Genomic DNA, 13,635 nt, shown 5'->3' with positions numbered 1-13,635 from the left:
AAATATACTTTAGATTGGATATGATTTTAATGTTTCAAGTGAGGTGAAAGGGAAAGGGAGAGACCAGGGGACCCAGTGATAGGGAGAATGATATTACCATTTATAAAAATATGGAAATTGAGGGGAAGAACTGGTTTGATTTCTGACATGTCACTTTTAAACCCATAATAAAATGAGAGGTTATTTTTGATAAAGGAGAAAGGTAAAAAAAAAAAAAAAAAAAAAAAAAAAAATCAATAAAAGGTGAAAAAGTGGCCTTGAAGACATTATAGTAGAAGAAAACTGATGGATTCATGGGGACAGCAAAAAAGCTGTAGGCATGTGCTGACAGAGAGAAAAGAACTGTCCCTCCCCCGCCAAAAGGGGATGACCATAGACCAAAGAAACTTCAACTATTTTGCAGTTTTACTTAGGACTGCCCTGGTGAGTAAGAAAAGATTGGTAAGTTAGAGGATAATCAATGCTATGATAAATGAAGATGACCTTTTCCTTGCACTCTGTCAAGCTCCTTATTCAGACATCTTAGGGAGTTCAGGTTTATCATTTGGCTTTATAGACCACTTCCCTGGGGAGTTTGAAGAAGACACTTATCTGCTCTTTCAATTTCCAGAACAGAGTCTTGAAGCATCTCAGCAAATATGCTCAGCAGCCAGGATGTCATGAATGAGCTTATCCAGTGACCCTTTGCTCTCTTGGAAGTCTCCTTAATTAAAACACACACACACACACACGCATGCATGCACACACGCACGCCTGCACATGTACACACAAACACACATAACCATGGGAGAAGAATGTGGGGTTTAAGAAAACACCTCCTTTCTTCCAATAAATATTTGGTATTAAGCTGAAGTGTTGTCTTTTATTAGGTTTTCATCATCCATTCTTAGCACCAATAACAATGAAACTCCTGATTTTTTAAAATATAGATTGGAAACTTCTCTATGTGTAAATGGAAAAAAATATCAAGTGGACATTCTTGGTACAAGTAAGCCTGGTTATAGGCAAATCAGATGATACACATCCAGAATTTCCAAAGTGATACATTTGATGATGATTATTTACTTTATTAAATATAATCAACATATAAAGAGTACAAGATTACTACAATTGGTCACTTACCCAATTTCAATTAATAATAACCAAGAAGATAGTGATTTTGGAGGAGAGTTAGTTTTTATCTATGGTTTCACTGGCATAGTGAAGTCTATGCTAAGAATATTTCCTCTACCAGTGTAGATTGGCACATTCTCTTGCAAATTACAATTTAGAATTGAGCATGTATCACAGACTGAACCTGGCCAGCACTCTTTCCACCATGACTTCTCTTGCAATGATGGTGATGATGATAGAGGTGATGTTGACAACAATAATGATGGTTGCGGTGGTGATAATCACACCTAATAGTCTAAATGGAAAGGACATTAGAGATAATTGTTCCAATCCACTTATTGGTGTTATTAAGAGTAGTGGCAGAAGCTGATGTATTAATAACAAAAAATAAATTAAAATTCCTTTCAAAATCTCTATTTGGTATTTTAGTTTTGTCTCAGTTGTGTGGTTAATGAAGGATCAGATTGATTCTGACAACTTTTTCCTGGAATAATAAAAGATATCCTGACCCACCTCACATGAGTAATTTGTGGTTCAACCTGCTATCCGGAAATAAACATGTAGATGCTAACTTATAAGTAGGGAAATATTTTGTAATTTTGCGTGCAGTTCAAATTTGGAATTTGAGTACAGATAATAGGAACATGTGACACAATGAGTTAACATTTACAATCATGGCACCATAGATTGGGAATTGAAATGGACTTTAAAGGGTAATCAGTTCCCTCTCCTGATCTATCTGTAGTGATAAACTGTGTGAATTTGATGAAGTTGAATATATTTTGAGAAAACAAGATTGGTACATATCCCTAAGCTATTGTTGTTGACTTCCTTGAAATTGAGGCAACTAGGTGGCAGAGTAGGTAGAGCACTCAGGCTGGAGTAAAGAAAAGAGTTCAAATCCAGTATCAGGCACTTACTAGGAATATGACCCTGGGGAAATCACTTTAATCTCTGTATGCCTTAATTTCTTTATCTGCAAAATGGGAATAATAATGTCATCTAATTCCCAGGACTGTATTGAGGATAAAATGAGATAATGTTCTTTGCAAACATTAAAATGCTATATAAATATAAATTATAGCTAATATTGTTCTTAGTATCATCACCTATAATTCTTCAGTTGATCCAGGACCACATGAATGTGAATGGGTTCCTGCATGCTATCATTTTGTAATGTGCATTTCTTGCCTATGCCTGCCAATAAATCCTTCATAGATTAATATTATCATTACCAGAGCATGGAACACTGGGCATGGCGTCAGGAAGTTGGGTTGGAAAACTGTCTCAGAAGCTTGCCCTAAGTGTGATCCTGGGCAAGTCACTGGACCTCAGTTCTCTCACTCATAAGAAAGAGTCTGAACTAGATAATTTCTAATAATCTCTAGTAGATAGATATTTGTTGGTTTTTTGACCAAAGAAACTTTGAAATAGTCTTCTGTTTTCTAAGGTGTGTAAGAACTGTGATCAGTGTTAGAGAAGAAAGTCCCCACAGTGACAAAGCCATAGATACCTGAAGGTTTAAAATATTTAGAGATGTATGCATTTGTTATCTGTATGTATGTGCATATATAGGTATATATTATATATTTAGATAATCTCTAATAATTTCTAGTGATAACATTCACTACCTATCTGATTGAGTTATATTCCTTTATTTTTTGACACAACCTACATAGGAGGGAAAGAACACACACACACACACACACACACATTATTCTCATTTGATAAAAGAGAAAAATGGGACAGGGAAGTTTATAATTACTTATGCATATATAATCACTGAATGTTCCTAATAGCCTTTCAAATTAATTTGTTCTGAAAATAAATTGGTGTGGGGGAGCCGAGATTAAACCAAAATAAATCTACCACATCATATTATCAATACTATAATAAATAATCTGACTTCTCTGGAAAAGTGTCCATTATGGACAGACAACTTACACCCTCAGATTTTGAATGATTTGAATTCCTCAGGAAATGTCTTGTCCAGATATCCTCTTATATCGAATTTGAGACAGAGAATAATCTGCGTTCCTGTGAAGTTACTAATGTGAAGTATTTAGCATAAAGAGGGAAGTTATTTAGGTCTTTGAACAGTCTAATTGTCATTGAAAATGTCATAATATAAACTGGGCCCTGTAGCAGTAGATACCTTGGTTTGAATAGCTGATAATGCTCCTACAGGCTCAGAGCCAAGTCAATAGTCATAAACACTGATCAAAAGAGAGCTACTGCTATATCTTAAGTCAGCATGGGGAACCTGGACCTCAAGGTCACATGTGGCCCTCTAGGTCCTCAAGTGTGACCCTTTGACCAAATTCAAATTTGTGAAGTCAAAGGGCCATTTTTGAGGACTTAGAGGGTCACATGTGGCCTTGAGTCCACAGGTTGCTCGCTCCTGTCTTAGATGATAAAACTAACAATACAGGTTTATTCTTAGAAAAGGATGACTGAAAAATCTTGTAATTAGTATATGCTATAAAAGAATGTCTCAAGGAGACTTAGGTTCCTTAACGGTAGGGACCATCTTTCACCTATTTTTTGTATCCCCAGCATTTAGCACAGGGCCTGGCACAAAGTATTAAAAAAGGCTTAAAAGGTATTGATTGATTGAATTGAGAAATTGCTTGATTCTTGCAGCAAGCTTACTTTGTTAACTTATGCAGAATTCTCAAAGGTAGAGAACTTTGTTCTTAAACAGCAGTGTTTTAGTAATGAATAATGGTCTTTAAATACCCTCTGCCATTTTATAAGTAAACTCTTCCCTTTTACTACAAGAGGGGAACATCAGTAATTTAAAGAAATCGTTCACCTGAATCATCATGTACCCACACATACTCAGGTACCCATATATGCATCAAGTACTCTACATTCCAAAAAATATCCTTGCTCTGGTAAATTCAATACCATTGAATACCCTTATTAAGGAACAATCAGATGGTCTAGCATTACCAATCTTTTGTGGGAAGTTAAAAGCTCAATAGATCCAGGAAACAGGGGTGCATTGATAAATCTTTAACAATCAGATCTTTGGGCAGAAAATGTGTAAAACTGATACACTTTTAAGTTTAATCTGAATTATTGACATTTTTTACATCACTTTCTTATGTCTAGACAATCAACAAAACAATAAAGCAAGCCCTGATTTATAGAGTATGCTGATTTATAAGGTATAAACATTCACCCTGAAAATTTAACAGCGTATTTTCCAAGGTATTTTGAGCTGATTCCAGCATACACCAGCCAGGAAGGCTTGAAACTCATTTCTAGAGTTAGGCAGGATTACATATGAGGGGAAGCAGTGACTTGAACATTTGAAAATTATGAATTACGTAAAGTATATTCATATGGATCTATGCTTCCTAAAATAGCTAATTCAGCTGACTCATTATGATGTGTACTCATTATGTTGCATTCTTGAATGCAATCCAAAAGAAGTTCAAATTCTGGTGAGTCCTACCAAGATAGAAAATCCTCAAGTATGAATATAGTGATAGACTAGAAAGCATCCAAGAATTAACCTAGCTATGTTTTGAAAGATGCGTTATCCGAATGTTGACCATCCGATAGTTTGTTTTTTAACCAAAGAAATTTTGAAATTGTCTTCTAAGATGTGTAAGAGCTATGATGAGCATTAGCTGAGGATGTCCTCATAGTGACAAAACCATAGATACTAGAAGGTTTAAAATAATTAGAAATGCATATACTTTTTATCTCTGTGTTTTTTATATATATATGAATATACATATGTATGCATGTATATGCATTATACATACATATACATATGTGTGTGCACATGTATATGCATGTGTGTGGATAGATACAGACATGCTTACATTTTGTGTATGAATGTATAAGTGTGTGTGGAGTGGGTGGGATGAATTTTTAACAAAGATATAGCTATTAAAAATATTAAGAACGGGTCTTTTCTTATATGACTTTTACACTCTTGACATATTAGGACTTGTTTCCCCAATGGAATTTTAAGGTCTTTGAAGTCACAGACAATATTGAAAATATATACATTTCAAATACGTATGGGCATGTGGGTGTGTGAGTACTCACACAATTGCATTTATGGAGCTCCCTTCATCAATAAAATCACAGCTACCATCAATAAAAAATGTGTGTGTACATACATACTTACATATATGTACATATATATGTACATATACATGCTATTCAGTTTGTGAATGTTTGTGGAAGGGTGATAATTTTAAAAATAGCACATGTATATGTATCTATCAAAATGGAAAAAATGAAGCCAGTTCCATCTGCTTTATATAAAAAACCTTTATCTGTTTCCTGAACTTATTATAGAATGCTGACAATAAAATTTCTGGAGAAGGGTACAAAGATATTGCCTTTTCAAATACTACACAGTACATAAAATTTTTAAATCTAAGTTATTCTGAAAAGCACAGTGGATGTGCTAAAATATGCACAAACAATGGTTTTCTTTTAAAACGGTCAAATGACCAGTCACATGAAGTCTCACTCACAGTGCTCAAGAATGCCTTGATCAACTCCCTACTTCCTCAGAGCATAAGGTGAGAAGACGCAATCACTGAATCAAAGTTTGTCTTGGGCATCTATCAACTGTTTAAATACCCAGGCCTGATCCAATCACGTTCCAGGCTATGGACTTCACTGGTTAAACTTCACATCACTGTAGGATATTAGGACAATGTCAGTTTCATTCGTGAGTACCTAACCAGATGAGTGAGAAAACTGGAAGCAGTAGATGTAGAATGTAGTTGAGGAAAATAAATAATTTGCCTTCATTTTTTAATATAGTGGAAATAAAATATTTTATTATGAAGGAAATGAATTAAAACCATTAAGATCAGGTATATTAATACACTTAAGATAAACTTATAGTGAAGGGGAAAATTTTTTGAGTCAGTTTCCACACTTGACATGACATATTTCTTCCATGGGTTGAACTTAGAAGGTAAATAGGGTAATACTGTCAATCAAGAAAAATATGAAGTCAAAGGTCTTTCATGTCTATTAAAACTCTCTTGTGGAAGGAACAACCACAGTTTAATTTCACGGACTGCAGGAAACAAAAAAACCCAATAATTTAAAAGCCATGGCCCAGCATCCCCTATGACAAATCAATTTAAATATCCAGGCAATTATTTGCCTCCATTCATGTCTTATAGATACTAGTCCAAAAGTTTGCCTCAACACCAACAAATTAGATCATGAAATATATTTTTACCTTCTTATCTTAAGGAATCTAGATGGTACAGCAGAGAGAGCATTGGAATTAAGAAAATCTCTGTTCACAATCTACCTCAGACACTTACAACCTCTATGACACTGGATAAAGTCACTGAATCTCCATATGTCTTGATTTACACATATGTAAAAATGAGGATAATAGTAGCGTCTACTTCACATGGTTGTGTGAGGATCAAGTGAGATAATAGACCTGAAGTGCTTTGTAAAACTTAGAATTCTGTATAAATGCTAATTATTATCTTCTGAAAACTATCTGATAAATCAATGTACAAACCTTATACAGGTTATAGGGATCCTCATGAAGGAATTTCATTAATATGATTTACCTGCATAGATCACAACCACCCTCTATGACTGAGGAAAGAGTTGTTATGGCCAAAAGTCCAGTATTTTGCAGTCAACATCTTAATAAGTCTCTCTAAATCTCTCAAGGCAGGTACCTAGACAGCAGAGCATATAGAGCCTATATTATAGGTCTTTCCTGGGCAGTTGGCAGCTAAATAGATAGAGTGCCCAGCCTTTAGTCAGGATGACTCATCTTCCTAAGTTCAAATCTGTTGTTAGACACTTACTAGCTGTGTGACAATGGGCAAGTCAACTAACCCTGAATGCCTCAGTTTCTTCATCCATAAAATGAACTGGAAATGACAAACCCCTCCAGTAACTTTACCAAGAAAACCCCAAATGGGGTCTAGAAGAGTCAGACATGGCTGAAAATGACTGAACACCAACACTGACAATATCAAGGAGAATCATAAAGCACAAGGACAGGGATAAAGAAAGCTTAGATCAAAATATGTTGCCTGGGGAAGAAACAAGAAGGCTGACAGGGGCAGCAGATGGACTTTTTGGCAGGAAAGATTATCAATGCTTCTTTAAGTCAATTTAAAAATAAAAGTCAGTTCCATAAAAAAAAGGTGATGATGTAGCAGCTAGAAACACGAAGAAGGGTTCAATTGATTCAATTATAATGCTTGCTGGCTGAGGAAAAGACTATTATAAGTAGGGCATTTTAGGCCCCTGTGCTGTAATACCATGTCCTCTTATTTTTTATATAAGTTAATCATCAATTAATATTTCTTAAGAGATATCATTTTCTTAACACTAGGCTTAATATGACAGACTCCCAATTTCATCTTTGGTTTCTCATAAATTTGTTTGCATTGTTCAAAGTCCATGAAGTCATCCAGGGCATGACCTAATTCCCCCTACTTCAGTATGCCCTTCCTGACCAGGTCCTAATGTGATCTCCTAGAGTTTGACAGCCATAAGTCAAATCATAAAGATAAATTTTTCTATTCATCTGCTGATAGCTGCTTCCTTTCGGAAATAATGAGGAATTAAAAACAAACTTCAGAAACCTCAACTTCCTTAACAGCTATAGAACTGTGGTGACCTATAGCTAAAGGAAATGGAAATAGAATGAAGAGTTCCCTTGGATCCAGAGCTTCCCCAGACATGGGTGGGAGTACTATGGCATACCAGAATGAGAGGAGAAATCACCTCCAGTGAAATAACATGAATCACACAATAGACAGGAAGGAATCTTTTGTTAATATCACTAATTTACCTTATCCTGACTCTAGGTGTTTTTTTTTTTTCTTTTTAAACAATATGATGTGTCTGAATGGGGGAAATTGCTGATTGTGCAAGAATGAGTCAATAGGAAGAAAAAAATAATAGCATCTGCATTGCATAGATAAAGAAAGAATGTGAAAACTGGTTTTTAATATGGTCACATAATGTATAAGTATGACGGAAAGGAGAGTCATCATGGATTTAGTTGGCCAGAGTTTTAAAGAAATTGTGTGAAAAAATATATACGTTAGCAATTATTAAACTGAATGAATATTATTTGTCTTCCAGCGTAGAAATTCCCTGGGTGAATAAATTCAGCTTTTTCCAATGAACAGAAGACATACTGTCACTTAGGTGTTTTAATATTTTTAATCTTTAAATTATGAACAAAATACAAAGCATAGTGAGAAATCCGAACTTGATCACTGTAATATGGTGAACAATTATCAAAGTAGTGTTGATTTGCATCCATAATTACAAATTGGGCCCTAGAAAAGCTGAGGTCTTACTAAAAAGGTATTGCAAAGAGGTCTGTTCATTCATGGGTATATCTCACTCAAAGTGAGAATCTGATAAGACCTTAGCCTAAAATGGCCAGGGTCTCCCACTGCATCCTGGACCATCTCCAGTACTGATGAATATCTGGTCACTTGACCCAGATGGCCCTGGAGGAGAAGGTAAGGCTGGTGACCTTGCATAGCCCTCCTTCACTCAAAATAAAGTCAAGTGCAAGTCATGTCATCATCTCTGATGTCATGGTCCTCTTAGAGAACAAAGTACAAACATAACCTGTGAGTGAGTGGCAGGTCCTCTCCTCTTCTCTCTTCTTCTCTCCTCTCTGTACTTGCCTGGGGTGCTCTGCCCAGGGGAAGGTGCACTTCCCATAGCCAAAAGCTGCCTCTTTTCTTTTGGGTTTACTGGCTAGATTTCTTGCTCAAAGATCAAGTCTTATGCCTAATTCACTCTGGAGCTCATAGATTGGACAACAGGTCTCCACCCTCCTAGTACAGAGTGAATGTCAATATTGAATAGTAACTCTTTCTCTTTTACCCAGGAACCCTGAGGGTCTTTGCCTCCCAATTTGATTTGTTCTTAAATTAAAGAGGCCATCCTTTGAGTAACTACTTAAAGAGTCCTGTGCATTGAAGGATTTCTTCAAAGAGTGCAACTCCGATAGGCTGTCCATTTTGTTCCTATTCAAAATGCATGCATTATGGAGAACTCATATGGGGCAGGCAATTACAAGGTGGTCAGAAGAGGTGATACAAGGACACTCGCAAGTTGTCTCTCAAGAATTTTGAATTTGGTTGTGTGACATAGGAGACTCTGGCACAGCACTGTTCAGCATGGTATGCCCACATCACAAAAGGTGCTGTGCTCTATGAGCAATATGAGAATTGAAACAGCACAAAGGAAATTTAGGATGTGCAAATTTGGAACACCCCAAATGTTCACATGGACTATCTGTGCCCAATCTGTAGTAGAGCATTCCAAGTTTGTATTGGTCTGATCAGCCACAGCTGACACATTGAAACTGGACTTTATCATAGTGATGTCATTTTAGTCCTCTTCAAGAATGAAGGACAGCAACCAGTATCTCACTCAAAGAGAGAATCTGATAAGACCTTAATCTAAAGTAGCCAGGATTTCTGGCCACTGGACCCAGATGGTTCTGGAGGAGAAAGTGAGGTTGGTGACCTTGCACCTTGCTGGTGACCTCCCTCACTCAAAACAAAGTCAAGTGCAAGTCATGTCATCATCTTGATGTCATAGGCCTCTTCAGGAACAAAGGACAAACAATAACAATGGTAAAGGTGAAAATGCAAAGGTGATGGTGACGATGATGATGATGATGGTGATGATGATGATGGTGATGATGATGGTGATGATGATGATGGTGATGATGATGGTGATGATGATGGTGATGATGATGAGGGTGATGATGGTGGTGATGGTGATGATGATGATGGTGGTGGTGATGATGATGATGGTGATGATCTCACAATAGCATCAGGAGTTGAAGGAACATTTGCTTGTACTTCAAAGTTTTCTGTCACCCAGAAGTTCAAGTAATATTATCCCTTTTCATGGACTTCAGTAGCTAAAGCCACAATATTTGACCAGAAAACAATACAAAGAAAGTATGATATAGACATTTAACATTCATTCAATGCTGTCTAAGTGATGCCATTGAGATTAGTATACAAGAGAGGGACACCTGCTGGATTTGATAGAAATCGTAGGAGTATGTTTCTCGTAGATACTCCAGAGTTTTAACAAACCTGAGACTGGGTAAAGAAGAGGCAGCAGGATTCATAGATTGATCTACCTTATCCTGATTAAGTTATGTTAAGTAGCCAAAGGTCAACGAGAAAGCAGCAAGAGGAAGAGAAGCAACAGCTATGGTGAGAACTTGTAGTGATGCAAAAGGGAGAGAAGACATTTCAGAGAAAGATAGTGCCAGATATTTGATATTTTCAAGTGTGGATTCTAGGACAAAGCTGTGTGTACACGTCATGGATGTGGTTTTGGTTTGTCCTTCATTCTCAAGGAGGACCATGACATCAGGAAGGTGATATCATGACTTGCAAGTGAATTGGATTACAGTAAGGGAGGGCTGTGCAAAGTCACCAACCTCACTTTCTCCTCCAGAACCATCTGGGTCCAGTAGCCAGACAGAGATCAGGATGACTGGAGATGGCCTCAGATGCAGAGGGAGACCTTGACCTTTTAAGGTAAGGTCTTTCCAAGTTCTTACTTTGATTGAGGCAGAGCCCATTCAATGACTGGGGGTGTTTAAGAAGTGAACCAAAGGATAGCCCCTTTAATTAAAAAAATCAGATTTGAAGGGGGAGACCTTCAGGGTTGTTTCTGGCCAAAAGAGAAACAATTACTATTTACATTCGCTCTGAGCCATGAAAGCCCAAATAATAATCAATAAGTGGTTCTTGGGTAGGGACCTATTGTTGGCCAATCAATGAGAGCTAAAGTGAACTGGGTTTTAGGCATGGTCTTTAAGAAAGAAATCTAGGCAGTAAACCCTAAGATATCAAGGGAGGCAAAAAAAGGAGAGAGGGAGAGAGGAGAGGACAGGAGAGGAAAGGAGAGGGGGAAGGGAGAAGAGGGTTGCTGAGTTGTTCAACTGGAACTGGCCAGTTGGGTCCATATTGGCCAGACTGGACTATACACAGGTTGTAGTTTGTCCTTCATTCTTGAAGAGGACCATGTCATCTGAAAGGTAATGCCATGAATTGCAAATGAATAGGATTACAGTGAGGGAGGGCTGTGCAAAGTCACAAGCCTCACTTCCTCCTCCAGAGTCTTCTGGGTCTAGTGGCCTGATATAGATCAGGAAACTGGTGATAACCCAGGATTCAGTGGTAGACATCGGCCTTTTTAAGCTAAGGTCTTTCCAAGTTCTCACTTTGAGTGAGGCAGGGTCCATTCAGTAATTAGAGATGTTTAAAGAAGTGAGCCAAGGGATAGTCCTTTAAAAAAAAATCAAACTGGGAGAGGGGCTTTTGTAGTTGTTTCTGGTCATACATATAGCATATGTAATTGTATAACATATTTCATATTATAATAATATATCATATAATACTAAATGATATGTTATATACTGTTGTATAATATATGCTATTTATTCTTATATACCATATTCTATAGTATTAACAATATAGAATGTATATTATATGACATAATTATGTATTATAATATTAATATTTGGTATAATATATCATGTAGAGATAGAAATATATGCATATAGATAGATAGACATAAATATAGATATAGTTATCATACATCCTTGTAAAATGTAGTAGAGCAGTGGGAAGAGAAAAGGCTAGATTTCTGATATTTTCCTGAGTAGTTTTTCTGTTGGACTTTCAGAGTTGAAAGAAAGCAAAATATTGCTTCTTTTTATGACATTCAAAAAAAGAAGGAAAAGAAGCCCTTTCTGCAGTCTTGGTCATGGTGAGGTGCTATGTTGATGAGCAGGTTGTCACTCTGAGATACCCTGGCCTCTTCTTGTGACCGGGCTCATCTGACCTTAGCCACTTGGGCTCATTTGACCTTAGTCACTTGTCCATCTCCTTCTTTGGAAGGGATTTTCCTCTCCATCAAGTCAGAGAAAAAGGGAAGGAAAATAAGCTCCAATAAAGCCCCCAACAAGACTGCAAGCATGCTGCCTTACTCCTTACCCAGAAAGTGATTCTTTTCTCTTGTAAATAGAAATGGATCCCTGTGGGCTACATGTTAACCTAGAAAAACCCACAAATTAACTTTGTTTCATTGTATTTTTATTTATTTTATTAAACATTCCCCAATTAAATTTTAATCTGCTTCAGTCACACTTGGGAATTTTCCCCTGGCTGCAAGTTTGACCCCTCAGGTAGAAAACTTCTAGTTTAGAAACTTCATCTACCTGATAGGGATGAATAATTACTCTGAAAATTATTATTTTAGAGAGTTACTTAAGACATTCAGAGATTGAGTTACTTGTGCAGGATGACTCAGATAGAATGTGACAGAGACAGGACTTAACTTCATGTTTTCTTAGCTACAGGATCAATACTCTTTTCTTATTAATATCATAAAAATGATATTCTTTAAAAATGGAGAAATTCAAGTCAAGATAACCTGAACATAATTATTTTCATGTAGAATGAGTATATATAAAAAAGTTATTTCAATTGTGTATGAGTCTCATTTAATACTCTAGTATTGACCTGCCACTGATGATACACATGATTTTGGATCTTGATTATGACCTAACACTACCCTTAGGGTCCATGCTATTAAACCACGGTGTAAAGGAAATCACAATAAAACCAAGTTATAGGATTATTGAACTAAGTTATACGGGACCTCAGAGGTTTTCTAGTCTAACCCCCCATTTTACAGATAAGAAACTATGAGGTTAAATGACTTGCCCAAAGTCACATTAGGTAGTAAGCATCAGAGCAGAGTTTGAACCCAGGTTCCCTGACTCTTGAGCCAGATCTCCTTCAGTGCTCAAAATAAGAGAAATTCAAATCATGGAATATAAGAGTTGAAAGGGACCTCACCGGCAATATAGTTCAATATGTATTTGATTAAAAAAATTCCCTTCTCCAAAGACCTTAACAAATTTCATGCAAACTTAGTTTAAAATCTTCACTGATGGGGAACCCACTACTGCTGAGGGAGGAAAGAAGTAGCGATTAAGCACCTGCCATGTTCAAGTCTCTGTGTGCTTACACTAACCGATTTGATCCTCACAACAACCCTATGAGGCATAGGCTATTATGATCATCCCCATTTTATAGATAAGGAAAATGAGACAAACAGGTTAACAGACTTACCAAATTCAGACAACTAATAAGTATCTTAGGTCATATTTGAATTCAAGTCTTGCTGACTCCAGGGTCATTGCTCTACCCACTGGACCCCCAGCTATCTAGGTTAGCTTGCCCGGCTACAATAGACCATCCTGGAATTTGCATCCAACATAAAAACACCTACCCTTATTCCCCAACACTCTCCCACTCTGAGCCCGTCTCGTCCTGTGAAAGTTCCTAATTTCCCTGTTCTGAGGCAGCCATGGTCCTTGAGCAGCCCCTAGCACTCAGAGCAGTAGCCTTGGAATTGTGCCTTATTCCTTGCTTCCAGATTCTTTCTATCCCAAGCATTCACTCCCTCCATTATACAATA

General features: G+C 36.9%; 1 protein-coding gene and 1 long non-coding RNA gene across 5 annotated transcripts in view; one reads left to right on the top strand and one right to left on the bottom strand.

The window, feature by feature from the left end:
• Positions 1-13,635, bottom strand: part of TENM3 (teneurin transmembrane protein 3) — a 3,393,579-nt gene that overhangs the window by 2,136,238 nt on the left and 1,243,706 nt on the right. The gene's annotated exons all lie outside the window — the stretch shown is intronic.
• LOC140513089 (uncharacterized) overlaps positions 9,917-13,635 on the top strand; it is a 29,179-nt gene continuing 25,460 nt past the window's right edge. Inside the window, exons 1-2 of the long non-coding RNA XR_011970061.1 lie at positions 9,917-10,349; positions 10,597-10,679. This is a non-coding gene — a long non-coding RNA (uncharacterized lncRNA). The remainder of the gene's footprint in view (positions 10,350-10,596; positions 10,680-13,635) is intronic.

Source organism: Notamacropus eugenii, chromosome 7, assembly GCF_028372415.1.
Source record: "Notamacropus eugenii isolate mMacEug1 chromosome 7, mMacEug1.pri_v2, whole genome shotgun sequence".
NCBI classification, from domain to species: Eukaryota; Metazoa; Chordata; class Mammalia; order Diprotodontia; family Macropodidae; genus Notamacropus; species Notamacropus eugenii.
Note: the sequence above shows the minus strand (reverse complement) of the source record. Positions and strands in the feature narration are given on the sequence as shown.